The 16,695-nt window shown below is 40.7% G+C and overlaps 1 protein-coding gene across 2 annotated transcripts in view; it reads right to left on the bottom strand.

Annotated features, from left to right (window-relative positions):
- Positions 1–14,535, bottom strand: part of rnf152 (ring finger protein 152) — a 59,873-nt gene extending 45,338 nt beyond the window's left edge. For both annotated transcript variants that reach the window (XM_085467935.1, XM_085467936.1), the window contains exon 1: positions 14,175–14,535. The gene's annotated coding sequence lies outside the window, so the exon portion shown is untranslated. The remainder of the gene's footprint in view (positions 1–14,174) is intronic.
- Positions 14,536–16,695: the final 2,160 nt, after the last annotated feature.

Genomic DNA, 16,695 nt, shown 5'->3' with positions numbered 1-16,695 from the left:
CAGAACCTGGCACAGAATATGAAAAAAAATAAATAAATAAAAAAAAAAAATACACAGAACAACTGCAGAAGCCTAATTTTTAGCTTCTGTTATGGCTTTCTAATTCAGTCCCCCAGTCAAATAAGATGTGTGTGCAAAGAGATAAAGATAAAGAGAAAAAAATAAACCCTCTGTTTATTATTTATCTTTTTAGAGCATCTGTAACATCATTTAAGGCACCATATGCTGCTGCTGTTTATATTTCTTCTCTCATGATGCCTTCATGAAGAGCAGCTGTCACAGATTGTGTCACGTCCCCGTAATGAATAACGAAGGCATGCGCAAGGCGTCAAATCGAGGCAGACGGCCCCAGATGTTGGAATAAAAGAAAAGTGGGTCAGGTGTCTAGCTGATGCTGAGCACACGGCTGCGTGACGAGCGAGCCGAGGCTTCAGCCCAACCGGAGAACGGATGGTTGAAATCTGTCAAGCTTTAAATAAAAATGGAAAAACAGGTCACATGACAAGCAGTGGTTACACCTGAGCCGAGCAGGGCATAAACTCGCGAGTCCTTTGGTTGCAGTTCATTAAAAGGTCAAAAAGGTGAGGCGTAGAGTCACATCGCCTGAACTGCCCAATGAACGACTCCCAGGGGCGTCTTGCCAGCTCTCGATACATCACTCGCTGCACAGTGGAGAGTTGTGCGCTCCAGATTTTTCACAGCTCAACAATGCTTCACAGCCTCATACGTCTCCAATACAAAACATCCATCAATCCTCCAACATCTGCCTCAGACATTGAAATCCCGACGCCATCTCATCATGCAAATCCCAGCATTCAGGACATACGTCTTTCACCGTAAATCGACCATTTACAGTCCAGCCCATCAATCATATCTGGATCATTTCACAAATCGCACAACACACCCTTGTTTTATTAAAGCTCCTCAATTCAGTCCATTAACAATTACCACCGCAAAGTGAGCTTTGCACACTTAAAAACTTAATTACGCATTTATTAACACCTTATTGACATCAGTTCAACCCTTGCGATGGTATCTTGCTTTTAGCCCTTCGCTCTTTTTTTAGCACTACAATGACTGCTCTGCAAAGAACATGTGGATACTTTGCATTTAAATGTAAAAAGGGCAAAAAGGAGAAAACAACTACCAAAAAAAAAGAAGAAGTTCTGCATTTTTTGCTGCTGTTACTTTGAAATGCATGACATCTAGTTTGAATAAAATTCAACAGCGGTACACAAAACTCATGGGCTGGTATGTACCTCAATAATATAAAAAGAAGTGCAGAAAAATACTGTGTGGTATAATATTATGTGTGCTGGCTTTAAATCTTGCGTGAGACCACATACTGTACACCAGAGGTCTCAAACTCCAGTCCTCGAGGGCTGTGTCCTAAACATTTCCATGTGTCCTTGTTGCAACACACCTGAATAAAATTAATAGGTCATTAGTAAGACTATAGAACCTGACTGCATGCTTATGTGGCAACCCCTAACTGTACTCAAGTAAATTTAAGGGGGAGGAGTAGAGTTTGAGGCCCCAGCTGTACATAAAAGATGGATGTAGTGACATCACACATGGTGATGTCACCGTTAGCAGGCAAAGTTTCGCTGTGAAGCCTGAAACTGCCTCCATCGCTATCATTTGACCGAGAAACTGAGGAAAACTAGTAAATATTTGCTGAGTTGATCAAACTACAAGACCGAGTAGTCATATTACTATAGACGTCTTTTTGGAATATGAAGTTGCTTTTATATGGTTTTCACTAAAGTGACACTATTGACCTAAAAATAACTGAAGCTCGTGTTCAGAATTACAGACCATATTTTGAATCAGCCCTTGGATGTCTGATTATTATGCAAAGAATCCTTTTTGGCAGATCCCTAATAGTGTCTAATTAAAATGCATTTACAATAATCACCTAAAGCATTTAAACCTAAAGGTTTTGACATGGTTTGGGTTTTACTACAGCTCAGGCCTGTTAAGGCATGGGTGCGATGTCTCTGCTAATCTGCAACATGAATGCCAGCAGTTGATGCATTATAACCAAATAATCAGTAGGTAATAGGTCATTTGGGCCTGACCCCTTTGTCAAATCAGTGAGAAGAAGCCCAGCTTGACTGTTTCTCAGCTGATTAGCAACCCCGCCTACCAAAGTTTGTGACATGCAACGCCACCCACATTATATATAAATGAAGCATTCGCTGCATAATTCCTCAAATAAGCATCTCAAATGCTCACTAGCTCGCTACCTGGGTACACAGAGAAAGGGCAGCAGATATGAATATTTTACTCAGTTACTGCCTGACACTGTGGCTAAATCACTGTGGGAGACCAACTTATTAAAAAAAGCATGGCTGAGTAGGTGGACCTGCCACAGGAACTACAAGGGGGGTATTCAAATAGTGAACAAGCACTATAAAAATCACTTCCTGTGGTCACAATATGGCAGCTCCGTAGAAAAAGTCAGCCCAATCGTTAACTCGACAGTTTAGTCATCCAGCGCTTGCCTGATAAAGCCGTGTGGGTCAACGGACCACCATTACACGAACACAAGTGCCAAATTATCTCTTCGCTAATAATTATCTAAACAAAGTGGCTCTCCTTGGCTAACACAATAGAGAAAGCTGATGATGACTTGTTTAATTATGGGCACCCTGCACTTGTCTTAATGGATATATTGTTATCCATTTAACACTTGAGTCAACAATTCCACAATTCATTCTTAGTGACAGTAAGCTGCATTTGAATGCTTTACCTCTCACCATCTTTCTTTCCAACACGTTCTCACTCCCAAAGCGTAACATTTTACGCTAGGTGACAAATCGTCAACATATTTCGTTTTCGGGTACCCAACACGTTCCTAAATGACGACATCGGAAAAAGGAGAACACATGAGAACTGTTTGGACTCAATCTACACATGTTCGTTCATTTTCTTCAAATCGCTTTGGAAAACACTATTTTACATCATTTAACGTCTGGTTAATGTTAGGAATAAGGTTATGGTTATGGTTAGGGATAAGGTTACGGCTGGAACGCCACGGGACGTGACAAAACGTCGCTATGCTACGCCCCAGGAGTGAGAATGGGCTCTTCTTTCACTTTCATTTCCATTACAAAAGAATAAGCACAATGTTCATTGCTTTTCTGTTGTAGAAAAAATGTATTGATTTTTTTTTTTTAAAGCTTTTAGATGGATGGGTAATACAGCAGTATGATATCTAGTAAACCCTTTGTTCAAAGAATTCAATGTTGGTTTAAAAAGGAAAAAAGGTCAAGTACAAGGCCCGGACTTACAATACGTGAAAAAGCAGACAAAGTCCAGGTTAAGATTTTTGCACAGTACTGTACCTTTCACACTCTTCACCTTACCAACAGGAACAACAGCATAAGTTATGGTCTCCAGCTCAGGTTTTTACAGGCTCAAATCTCAACAAGCGAGATTTAGATATCAGATACTTTGTACGCATATTTTTCCTTGCTAGAGTCCAAGACGGAAGTCTACACAACATTCGAGCTGATTAGATGTTGAAGTAGCGTCAGCACAACATTTGTTTTGGAGCCAATTTTCAGCAAAGACTAAATGTAAAGAACCGTCAGCCATCAAACTGCATTTCATACACTGAACTTAATGTTCACAATGGCACGCGCAGAATCCACAGATCCCATTCAGTCCATCTTCTGTCAGTGTCAGAGAGAAACCACAGCTGCACATCCAACTTTTCTTCTTCTCATCGGCTTAATGGATTGTGAAGGCAAGGTAAATGATTCTCCTTGACAACACATGATGCATTAGCCTGCACCATTCGTCACCGTTTACAATGCATCCCGCGAATGGAAATAACTGAATCCATCATTGGCAGAGACACCCACCAAACAACAGGAACACCAGGACAGAATGTGATTGAATCAAATTGGATCCTTTTCAGGAATCCGTGGCCACAGGTACACAGCACTCCTCCAAAGGGAATAAAATTTTAAAAAAGGCATTAAATGGTGTCATTAAGGATAGATGTACGAGTCTCTATGCATGCATGAAAGTCATTTTAGATTACAGCAGCTAAACAAATCGACTGTCAGGCTGCGGGAAGGAGAAACACGGCGGTATCAGCTCACAAGCCTGGTGCAAGCAATCAAATCGTTGATATCAGGAAAGTAAAAACGATAACGGCATTAAAACATACTGATGTGTGCAATTCTCTGAAAGCGTCTCAATTTGTGGTGCTCTAACAATGTCACTTACTTCTCTCATCTTCCCTCTACTGCCACACACCAGCTCATCATTTCTCTCCTCTTTCCTTTTTCTTTTATGCCAAATTAAATTTACCCAAGCAGTGCACCATTCACCATCTCCTCATGCTATTCACTTTTTTTTTATTTTTTTTTTATAACTTGCAGATATGGAAACCTTCCCTCATTACACAAGGTCAACACTGGCACCCCACCGAGTGTCGGGAAGCTCTCAAAAAGAGCTTGAAATTGATTCATCACTGGCGGCTCTCTCAGAGGGGATGGTGTGATGAACTTTATGAGTAGAAACACACAGATGCAGAGTGATTGAGAGCTCGTCCTGAACAGTCAGAGGTAACGGCAAGAGATGAAAACATACAGTAATCTAATACTTAATCATTATATCAAGGTAATGTAGATCATAAAGTACTGCTGAAATCTCAAAAGGGACACTTCAAAATAAGAAATGAAGGAGGAAATGTTTTAATTTTTCTGTCAGAGAATAAAAGTAAAATCATAAAAAGGTGCCAAATACGTTCAAAGCAATCAGTTAAGAGACTAAAAGAAAATTACCTGACACAAATGTTTGTTTAGTTGCAAATTAGGTCCATTAAAAACAGACAGTTAAAGGAATATTTAATGAGTGGGCTCTTAAAATCTTTCTATAACCTTAAAGTTCTCCCTAAACGCTTGTTTGGTACTCAGATCCACATTAAATGAAGCTAATTTGTGGCAGGGGTTTATTTCCCTCTTCTTGTTATGCAAATGTCTCCTGAAAACACTTAATCTTGTTCAATTTTTTTTAATAATAACACAAAAACACAAATGCTTTTTCAGTCATTACATTAATAACATGAAGATGCAGAATGTGCAGTGTGAAAAAGGTATTTACACAATAGCAACTCACACTTTCCAATGAAAACTCACATTCAGGGGGTAAAACATGGATTTCATCATTGTGCCTTTGTAATTTTAATAAAATGTCATAAAACTTCACTCTAGCAGGTTTACAGAGACAGGATGTGATGCACACATGCTCACAAGTGGGGAAGGAAGGCGACTGATGTATCAGAAGAATACAAACCGACTGCCGTCTCAACCTGTAGCTGATGGTCTCTTTTTTTTATCTACCAGATTGAGACACCTGTCAATACTTCCCAGACACGTCATATTTATTATAGTTAGGGAACTTAAAGTTAGTCAACATCATGTGGTTAGCAGTCATATGACTCCAGAATACTGAACAGGAAACCAGTTACTCAGCAAACTTTGTTTGTTGTACTTAAATGTTTGCGTCATGGCTGCTGCTATGTGGGTTTTTGGGAGCTAGATGTGCCCATATTTGGACAAGAGGAGCGCCAAGTTATCAGCAAACGCAGCCAACCTGCATTTATCAACTTATAGTTGTAACACACAGAGACGCGGATTAGTAGGATATAAATAAAATACTAGAAATGTACTCGCTAAAACTGAACCACAAACTTACTGGATGTTCTCTACCTCACAGAAAATTATATTACAACTCTTACAAACACTCCATCAGCCAAACACACTGGTTGGCTACAGCTGCCCATGCCCTAAATCAAAGCATCAATCACATTCATTTTTAAGCTTTAACCACTTTTGTATAAATGGGAGTCTACTGGGATTGACTCCAGTGGCCACTAAAGGAACTACAGTTTTTTGCACTTACATAATGACTGCTTTTTTTTGGGGGGGGGGTTGGAGTTTGCAGACTAACTGCACCACACAGCAAACTATATTACTGGTTACATAATTGCAATAAAAACACTTCAAAAGATAGAATACGACAGACATGCTTGATATTCTTACAAACACAGCATCAAGTGGCCCAGATGTTGCACCTTGTCTGCAATAAAACCTTTGAATTAAAACTAAAAATACATGAAATGCAAAATTAGCAAAGTTAATACAGCCGAGAGGCGATGATAGTGAGGGAGAATAGTGGTGCAACGGATCACGGTTGATCCGTAATCCGATCCGATCAATCCGATCACAGCGGAGTGCGATATAATGAGCGGTATGTATTATTGTAGGGTCTACCTTACAATATAAAGCGCCTTGAGGTGACTGTTGTTGTGATTTGGCGCTTTATAAATAAAATTGAATTGAATTGAGTGGTAGATACAAAGCCCTATATTGTACCATTTTTTTTTTTAATAATTGCGTGGAATGAGTCTTGAGTTGAATGTTTTTAACAGGCAAAAAATACTTCAATAACTAAAAAAGTAAATGTTAAATTTTTGTGGTTTTTTTTTTGTTTTTTTTTTTGCTGATCCAAAAATTGATCCGATCCGTGACTTAAAACCGTGATCCGATCCAATCCATGAGACTTTTGACCCGTTGCACCGCTAAGGGAGAATATGCCAATAGTCATGCATCCACCAAATCAACAGCTTTGGGGCACAACCACAGAGCATCTCGTCCTTGCCAGGCACCCCATCATTTGGTAAGTTATCACAGAATCTGCAACGCTCCAACTTAACACTGCAGTCAGTCTGTCGCTCGCCCACACTGGCTCATCACTGGCAAATCACAACTCAGCCCAGACACCGCCACCCCTCCCCCCGCCCTCACCCCTCACCATGCTGGTTCTTTGCAGCCCCCTGAGGCTAAACACAGTCATCTCTGTTAATACTGAATGTTAAACTGCTGCAGTAAAGTGCTGTATGGAAGAGAGCCAGCAGTCTCCCGGGCTGCTGTGTGAAATTATGTCCCCGACTTCAGGTAGCTCCGAAGTAAACAAAATGTCCTTTTCATGGCTCTCGCGTGTGTCTCAACAAGCGTTTCAGTGTTTCCTGCCACTTCCTGTTTTGGTTTGCTGGGCCCATGCTAGATCCAACCACTTCCTCCTCTCAGAGTTATCTTTACACAGAGAGAAACTCATGCTGCAGATAAGGATTGTGAAACTATTAACACAGAGGAGCAGCCAAAAATTGAAGCACAAGCCTTGATGTACTTCTCCTCAGAAACAAGTGAAAATAAAGCTTGCAGGTGAACAGTCTTCACTTCTATGAAAGGCAGAGCAGCAGAAAACAGGCAACTCAACACAGAGCTCAGGCAGCATAAAGGAAACAAAAGGAAAGAACTCAATCAATATGGTAAAACTCCTGACACAAATTACCCACCATCCCGTAAAGGCCGCCTTCTCCCAACAGATGGGAACCAATTAGCCACCTGACTCCCAGAAAACACTTGGGCAGCCGTGTGGAGCCAAGATGCAAATGAAGCAGAGGGAAAGGTGGAAGCGGACCTGCCAACGTCCTGGGAGAGGAGAAATTAATGGAGGAGACAGCGGAAGTGCGCTTTTGGAAAATGGAAAGAGAAAAAAGGAGAGAAATGATGTATGGAGGGAGCACAGAGAGCTGGACTGAAGATCCCCAGAGAGCTAACAGAAACAAGGGGGGAAAATATCTGGTTAAGGAGGATGTTTATTAATATTGCATTAGCATCAGGTTGATATATCAAATGCCTCAAATTTGACCTACCTGTCATATTTAACCAACTCAAAATGAATCTTTGCAAACTCCAACTGTGGCTCACCAATCAGTGTAGGTGCAGAAAAAAAATGCAAAGTAAGTTTGTGATTTATGAGTGTTAAAATTTACACGAGAAGGCAGGGCTGCATAACACTGTGAGCTATACAGGATCAAAGATCAGTTGATGTGCTCATGCCTTTGCTCATGGTTTGATGCGTAGGCAATTTGTTGAATTTTTGTGAATGCACACCTCTTCAACTGTTTGTTAATGCAAATGTCTAATCAACCAATCATGTGGCAGCAATTCAATGCATGGTCAAAATAACCTGTTGAAGAGCAAATTTACGCAATCTATGCCGTAAATAATTCTGAAGTCAAAAACCCAGCACCGGCAAGCTGTTACAAAAACCTTAACCTGCAGGGTTGAAAAATAATCTCCCCGTTTCAACTGACACTGAATGAACGTGCAACATTTTATGATGTTAAATATCAAACGTCTACCCAAGAGCAGAGAAAGAGACAAGCAGCTGGAATAAGATGCCAGGACGAGTTAAGCTCTCCAGAGGACAGTCTGAAAGCTGTGCATGTTTCTAAGGATCCTTGCCTCAGCAAACTTAAAGGCAGTGTTTACCTTCATTCCCTCTGACTGCTCGCAGAAGGCAGGCAGCTGCTGGATGAAGCCAAGTAAATATTTGTAAGTGTTGGTGATATAAGGCGACATATTCCCCCAGAGATTTAGTCGCACTGGTGCTGAAGTGTGCGACTCTGCATAACCTGGACTTCTAACAAGGACTGCATGGAAATGTAGGGCAGAGATGTTACATTGTTCCCTTGAAAGTCTGTTAAAATCGCTGTGATTTGTTACTAAAAAGAAAGTTGGCTTATAAGGGGGCTGCAACAAGGACCAGAAGAAGACAAATATAGATTAATTTCAACTGTGTGTGTGAAAAGCCACTCTGTGAGAAACAAGGGTGAAAATGCACAGCTGTAAATGAGCAAAGCAAGTCATCTTTAAGGCTTCCCTTTAGTCCAAACTAATATACGTAAAACCTGTCCATATACTTTTGACCATCTAGTATGACCACATAACCAGAGGAGAAAAAAAAAACCATTCCATTTGCATTACTTCCTAAGATTTATGAGATTTTCACTCTGTGTGTTTATTTCTCACATACAAAGCACTATAAAATTTTGCACGTCTGGTTCCTTGAATTTTTTTTTCTAAAAAAAGATTAATTGCCAAGCCCCACAGGACCCAGGGCAGCCCACCCTACCCCACCGCAGAGGAAACTGTACCCACCCCAACATTCAATCGTCTCCCAGACTATACAAGACAACAGACACCCAGGTTAAGTTTATTCTCCACCTCTCCTATGTCTCTCCCCCACCTGCAGAGTGGACTCCTGCAAGGATGGAACAACCTCCCCGCCAGTTGAAGAGCCCCCCAGTTAGCCAGATGCACCAGAGGCCCCCTGCGCCAGGGCTGAGCCCCCGTGCACCCACCCGCCCACAACCTCGGTGACACACCGACGAGGACCGAAGCCCCCAAGGCCCAGCCAGAGCCCCAGCACGGAGGCGAAGCACCCCCGAACCCCAAACCCCCACACCTGCCCCGGATCCACTCAGGGGCAGCCAGGCCACCAGGCCAGTAACCTACGTCCACCAGTACAGACCATCCTCCAGCCCCGCTGCACGCAGCCACGAGGAGAACAACCTCTAAGAGCAACCAGAGCCACTAACCAGGTTATGAACACAACCCCCGGGTTAAGCCCTCCAGGGATAACGTCTCTAGGGGTCCTCCAGGCGCCCTAAGCCCGTCCCAACTCCACATCAACCACAGTAGCTAAGGCGGGACAAAACCACGACCCCCTACCCCCGCTAGGTGATGGAGCCGATCAAAGGAGCCCAGAGGGATTGATCTAATGTGGTGGCAGAGGCTATATCGAGACTAATGTGATCTATTAGATGGTTTCTATATTGGCTAGAATTAAGATTATTTTTATTTTTCCAGTTCATGAGGACTGTTTTCTTGGCGATGCATAGGGCCGTAAAAACCATGTGGACTGTATTAGTTTCTGTAGTGACCTCATCCAATTTTCCCAACAAGCATACTAAAGGGGAGGTTGGAATTTTACATTTCAGACACTTTGATAAGTCTTCACATATCTCGTGCCAAAACTTCTGCACTGGTGGACAGAACCAAAGAGCGTGGATGTAATTGTCTGGTGTATTGCCTTGACAGTGTGAGCAGTTGTTGGAAGATGTAAAGTCCATCTTGAACATCCGATGACCTGTATAGTGCACTCTATGTAGTGTTTTGTATTGTATTAATTGCAGACTGGAATTTTTAATCAATTTAAAGGTTTTTAAGCATACCTGAGACCAGAAGTTTTGGTCTAAGCTGACTGATAAATCTGCTTCCCACTTTGCAATAGGAAGGGATATTGATTCATCTAATTTAAAAAGTGTTCTGTATATTTTAGATAATAATTTGGGGGGTTTAAGAGTAAGAAAATGTACCGCACTTGGTGGTGTTTGTAATTCAACTTGACTGAGGTTAAATTTCTTTTTTACTATGGATTTAATTTGTTGATATTCTAAAAATCTTTTCTTGTTGATCCCATATTGTGCAACTAGTCTGTCAAATGGAATAAATTCGTTTCCCTCTAATATATGTTCTAAGTATTTAATTCCTTTACAACTCCATTCTGGGAAATTAATCATATTATTGTTTTGTAATATGTCAGGGTTATTCCAGATAGGTGTACGTTTGCATGGGATTAATGAAGACTCCGTTATTTTTAGAAACTCCCACCATGCTGTCAGAGAAAAGCTGATGTTGATGCTTTTAAAGCATTCATGTCTTTTGATGTTTGAGCTAATAAATGGTAGGTCTGAAATCTCTAGATCATTGCATAGTGCTTGTTCAACATCTAGCCAGGGCTCATCTAAGAAGGTATGTTTTAACCATTCTGAGATTAACTGAAGCCTGTTGGCTAAGAAGTATTGGTGAAAATTAGGCAGATCTAATCCTCCCCTATCCTTGGTTCTTTGTAGCGTTTTTAAGCTGATACGCGGGGGTTTATCTTTCCAAAGGAATTTAGAAATATATGAATCCAGAGATCTGAACAAATCTTGTGATGGTTTGTTAGGGCTCATCAAAAATAAGTAATTTTTTTTTGGCAAGATCATCATTTTTATAGTGGCGACCCTTCCCATGAGTGATATGGGTAACGATTTCCATCTAGTCAGATCGCCTTCTACTTTCTTTAGAAGTGGGATGTGGTTTAATTTAGTTAAGTCTGAAAGCTTAGGAGAAACATTAATACCTAAATATTTAATATTTCCAGATTGTAGTGGGGCAGAGGAAGAATTATGGAAGGAGCAGTTAATGGGAAGAACTGTAGATTTTGACCAGTTAATTGAATAATCTGAAACTCTTGAAAACCAGTTTATTAGAGTAATTACCTCAGAGAGGTTGGTTTGTGTGTTTTGCAGAAAAAGCAACACATAATCCGCATAGAGACTGATTTTATGTTCTATGTTCTTACATTTTATGCCCTTAATTGTTGTAGCCTGTCTAAATGCTGCTACTAGAGGTTCGATAAAAATTGCAAAAAGTGAAGGGGAGAGTGGTTCCTTGAATTAAGTGATACACCTAAACTGCAGCTCCAGACTTTTGTTCTTTTTGCCTAAAACAAAGACCGCAATGTCTCTGTGAAATACCTCAGCAGCTTTTAAATTACTGCAAGCCCAAATCTGTGAGAGGAGAACATGTACATTTTTTTGGTTTGTTTTTGTTTGGTTTGTTTGGCCAAGCTTGTCAAATCCATCACATTTCAAGTGCAGAGTACAATCAGATTTGTTTTGACTCTCACTGCCAAACTTTCTTTTCAGGCAGGTTGACGGGTTACCACAACTCTTTCCAGTAAACAAGCAACTTATGAATACATGTGGCTTTTGTTTGGAGGAACAACTTCTAATTAGATGGTGTTGACAAAGAAGAAACAAAACTGCAGCAATGTAAAGCTAGTTTGAGCCAATAGATGAAAACTGTGTAACTTGGGGAGATATTTTGTCTTTTAATAATATAAGTGTAAGGTTGTAGCAGGATGACTGCACTGAATGAACTCTTAAAGTTAAACATTTCTCCTGTTGCACTCAGTCTGATATTCTGTCTTTTCTGTACCATGCCTACTTGCTTGCTCTGCAACATCTCCTGATGAGTCACCAACGCCGAACCCTGTTCATTTAAACAGCATTTAATAAACACTGTTAATTCATTTCAATTAATGTCATTAACATTAAATCCTGCCAGTTTGGCAGGTATAACCAGGCAAAAGGCCCTGGGCCTAGCTGCACCAACTGTTTAATAAGCCTGAATTAAGAGAACTTTTGCACACAAAATTAAACCACTCCAACTATTTACGTAAAAACTGCCAGGTAAAAATGTGCTTAACTGAATCAGTTAATGCTAGCTGTTATCTAATAAACATGAACCAACCCAACAATCTACCAAAACTACTGTTATTTCATTAATATTTAATCAAATTAGCATTAGCATTAACTCAACAACCTAAAATTAGCTAACACGTGGCCTATTTAGAGTAGCTAATAAAACACACATATATATATATATATATATATATATATATATATATATACACACACACACACACACACATATACATATATATATATATATATATATATATATATATATATATATATATATATCCTGTATAGCAAACCACTGACAAAGCTAACATTTAAGTGCTAATATCTGATCTTTTAAGATAAAGCTAGTTCAAGTGGCTAACTTAGGTTAGCAACTTGCTATTATAGTAACTAATATGTAACTTGTTAGGAGCGAGCCAACTCAACAATCGGATAAATCTAATGCTAGCCTGCAAACATAAGACTTATTTAAAAGTGTGCTAACTCAACCAACTGACATGTGTCACAAGCTAATAGTGATAATAGTAAGCAACACTGCAAACAGACCTGGAGCACTGGTTAGTGGAGTCATGTTTTCAAAGCTTTTTTGCATTCATCCTAGCAATTTGAAACCAGATTGACGAGTGCAGGACAAGAAGCTACGCTCACTGACCTGTCAATGACAAAGTAACCCTCTTCTTAAGAATGCCTTCTGTTCGTCTGCTTTTTTACTCTAATTTGTGACCAAGAATTACAAAATAATCATCACATCATATTAAATAATACGTAAATCCCGTAAAGGAAAGTGGTTAGTCAGGCTCAAGAGGCCTGGGGCTGTTTTCCCATAGATTTCAACAATGGATTAGAAACCAGAGGAGTCACACCCTGCTGGTTATTAGACAATGCAGATTCTTTTCACATCTTTTTTAAATTTAACTTTATATAAAAGGCTACAGTTAACTGTCAACCCTGTGGCCCTTTGAAATGGATCCTTCACTGCCTTACTATAGTGTTCAAACTTCTTGGTATTTTTCAAATAATTAAATTTAGCAGCCAAATTCTCACATTTGGAAGAGCTGACAGACTGTCGCCTGCTGAAAGTGTCTTTTTTTTGTTAAGAAAAGGGGGGGAGGACAGGTTATAAAGCAGTAAACGTTTAATTATTTGCGCAACAGGGAAATAAAACTGTGATAATAGTTCCAGATAATTAAGCTAAAGCCCAAAATTAGGTAGGAGCGCAAACATCCTAAACGCTGCATGAAGTCTGGCAGCTGAAAAAATAAATAAATAAATGACAATGTCATAGGGAAGATTAAGACTGGGTTAGATCAAAGTTTACATTTAGATTAGTGGTAATCACAGTGCACAGTTTCATGAAATGACCCTGTGTCTTCTTGCTGAAAAGGCACAACAAGCGCTGCGTAAAGCACAACATGGATGGCCTGTGGCACAGCTGGGGCGCTTCACTTATTGTAGGTTGTTAAAAACCATTTACAGAATAAAATTCAGGCAGTGTTTGAGGACATCAGCGTTTAAACATGAATTCTCGCAGTCTCAGTAAACACAGCGGGCAGATAAAACTGAGCAGACCCAATTACCGAAGTGCATACTGGTAAGGGCAGTTTGATGAAGGCGCAGGGATCCTGATAACAACACAAAGGAAGTGCGATAAAGAAACAAAGAGGAAGGTAAATCCGCTCGTACAGGAACTTCTTGTGCTTTTGCAAAAGTGCACACTGCTAAAATACTCATTTTCCTAAAATAAGTACCTAAATAAAGTCACTATCATGCATTCCGTGTTGCGCGAATCTCCGAGCACAATGCGCACGCAAAAGTGAGCAGACAAAGCCAAACAACGGCGATGCTGCGCCTACCTTTGCACGACAAAACAAAGCAATCCTCTCTCTCATGATAACTTGTTTCTTCCGTGTTTCGAACCCCTTAGACCAGGCTTCACTCACCAAATCACCGTTTTAAGAGATAAGAGGAAGAGAGACACGGCGCTTACCTTTTGTTAGTTCCTCTGTCTGCCTGATGTATGACGGCGGATGTCTGCTCTCCACCGCTCCTCTGTAGATTTAAGCAGGGCACCAGCAGCAGCAGCAGAAGAGGTGGTTGCGAAATTGTTGGTACGCGCTTCGGCTTGTTTAGTGGGCGGCGTGGCTCTCCACTGTTTTCATCCCGTGTTTCCAACCAGCCCTCCCACTCCTTGCACTCACGCTGTACTCGCTCAGCCTCCTTCTCAAAGCGGATACGCCCTCTCACTGTCAGGGGAAGACAAAATAATGTGTATAAATAAATACATCACAGGCTGCAGGTATCAGAGTAAAACAGGCTGCGCTGCGATGTGATGCGGGTCCTGCTGCACTCCCGAGCTCCTCTGGGGCTCTAACTGCTCTGCAAAAGGCATGTGCGGTTTTAAAGTGGAAACAGATGCCCGGAGGAGGAGGGGTACAGTCTGTCCTTTTTGACAAGTGCCATTCAGAAAAGCTGGGGTATGTCTACACCCCACGCAACCACCCCCCAGCTCCTTTCATGCCTTATTATATTAATCCGAACCCTAGATACACAAAAACCCACGATGTTTGACCCAGTTTCACCTCTGGTCTCCCATCCAGTCCAGACTTATTTGTGCCCCCTTTTAAGCCCTAACAACCCCCGTGGTTACCCAAGTTCCTTTAACTTGGTTGTCCTACTTTTTAAGTGGCCTCCATTTTACATTTTAAGTGCCTGCCCAGTATCGCCCATTCACGCAGTCATTAATTTCAAGCTAAATCTCCTCCTATATCCATTTCTTCCTAAAGGCTGTTCCCACGTGCATGCCATTTCCATGTATAGCTCCAGCAGGCGGCCTCCTCCAACAACAGGGAAGCTCAGGTCGTTGTCACGCCATATAAGGGCGGCTGTGAAATGTCATAAGTGAGTGAACCTCAACTATAAAAACACTGCCAGCTGTAGTGGCTGACATTCAACTACAAACTATGGATCTACCACCCACCTAAACACTAGGGCTGTTTTGACTGAGCATCCATGATCCCAGGGTTTTGTGGTTCAGATTCTTGTTTGCCATTATGATTTTTTTTTTATTCTTGATTCCTTTTCATGATAATTCTCTTCATGCACTGTAGGTTTTGGTCAAAGTGGTATTTTTAGTTCCCTCAGTGTTTCCCCGCCTGAATCAAATTGTCTGTGTGATCAGTATTTCTCTTTTACTTTCTTCCTGCTTCACTTTGAAAGTTTAGTTTCTTTCCATGTCCTGCTTTAGTTAAAAACACCAGTTCCAAAAAAGGAACAGTTTGCAAATATCATATTTTATTCACAAAATACAACATAGAGAACTTATTAAATGTTTAAACTAAGACATTAAAATATTAGCTTGTTTTGAATTTCATGGCGGTATCAGAACTCATGAATGTTGTAGCAGGGGAAGCAAAGGGTTGGAAATGTAAGTGATACTAAAATAAACAGCTGGAGGAATATTTTGCAACTAATTAGGTTAAATGGGAAGTGGTCAGTTACAGACGGAGTCTAAAAAGAGCATCTTTGAGAGGCAGAGTTTCTCAGAAGTAAAGATGGGCAGAGGTTTACAAAATCAGCAAAACTCCATCTACAAATTGTTGAATCAAGACTTTGAATATCATCCAGAGAGAATATGAAGAAATCTCTGTGTGTAAGGGACAAGGTGGAAAATCAATATTGGATGCTAACAAACACTGCCGTGTTCTCTGCGCCAAAGCCCATTTACGTCTAGCAGCTGTTCAAAATGACCTTCTGTTTTTCAGAAAACTGTACAATTGATATGTACAATTTTTTGAAAATGTATTTTCAGAAAAATTAATCAAATGTGTTTATGAGATTTGCAAATCATCGTATTTGTTTTTAATTACATTTTGTTTTAGTGTCTCCTTGCTTTGAGATTTAACTTCTCTGTCTGAATATCTTCATCACTTTTACTTTTCATTCAGCTACTGCTTCCAATCTAACAATATAGATGTATTAATACAGTCCTGCCTCCATCTTTAGTGCATTGTCTGTTATTTTACCAGCCTGTGCTCCTTGTTTGTTTGTTTTTTGCCACTTCTTCTTCTTCTTTGTGGTTTTAATCAAGGATTGCTCTTTGTGTTTCCTTTTTGGAGTAGGTAGACGGTTCAACTTTATCGCATTCTGTAGATTGGGTCCTCTACACTCTACACCACCACATCATGGGATGTGCCAGCCTGGAAGCCCCACAACTCAAGGACCCAAAGGATTGGCTGCCCTGTCATATTATAGGCAGGATATGTTCACTGCCTGTCCTTCTGATGCCATGTCTACTGGAGCAAGCAAGCTGGAGGCAAGAGCCTGTAAGAAAGTTGGTCTCTGCGGGAGCATAAGGATTCCCAGATCGTGCTGAGGGAGATCGTTTTCTTTTCTAATTGGGAAAGATGAAACATTCTGCAGAAAGCCATGAAGAAACATTCAGAATTGCTTTGTTTCCTGTTGTGACACCTCCACACAAGGCTGCAGTGAGTCAAGCGTGCCTAAAATGC

Source organism: Copadichromis virginalis, linkage group LG9 (genome assembly GCF_057382275.1).
Source record: "Copadichromis virginalis isolate Kocher_CV1m ecotype Utaka linkage group LG9, C_Virginalis_male_GT1.1, whole genome shotgun sequence".
NCBI classification, from domain to species: Eukaryota; Metazoa; Chordata; class Actinopteri; order Cichliformes; family Cichlidae; genus Copadichromis; species Copadichromis virginalis.
This window is presented reverse-complemented; position numbering and strand designations above follow the sequence as displayed.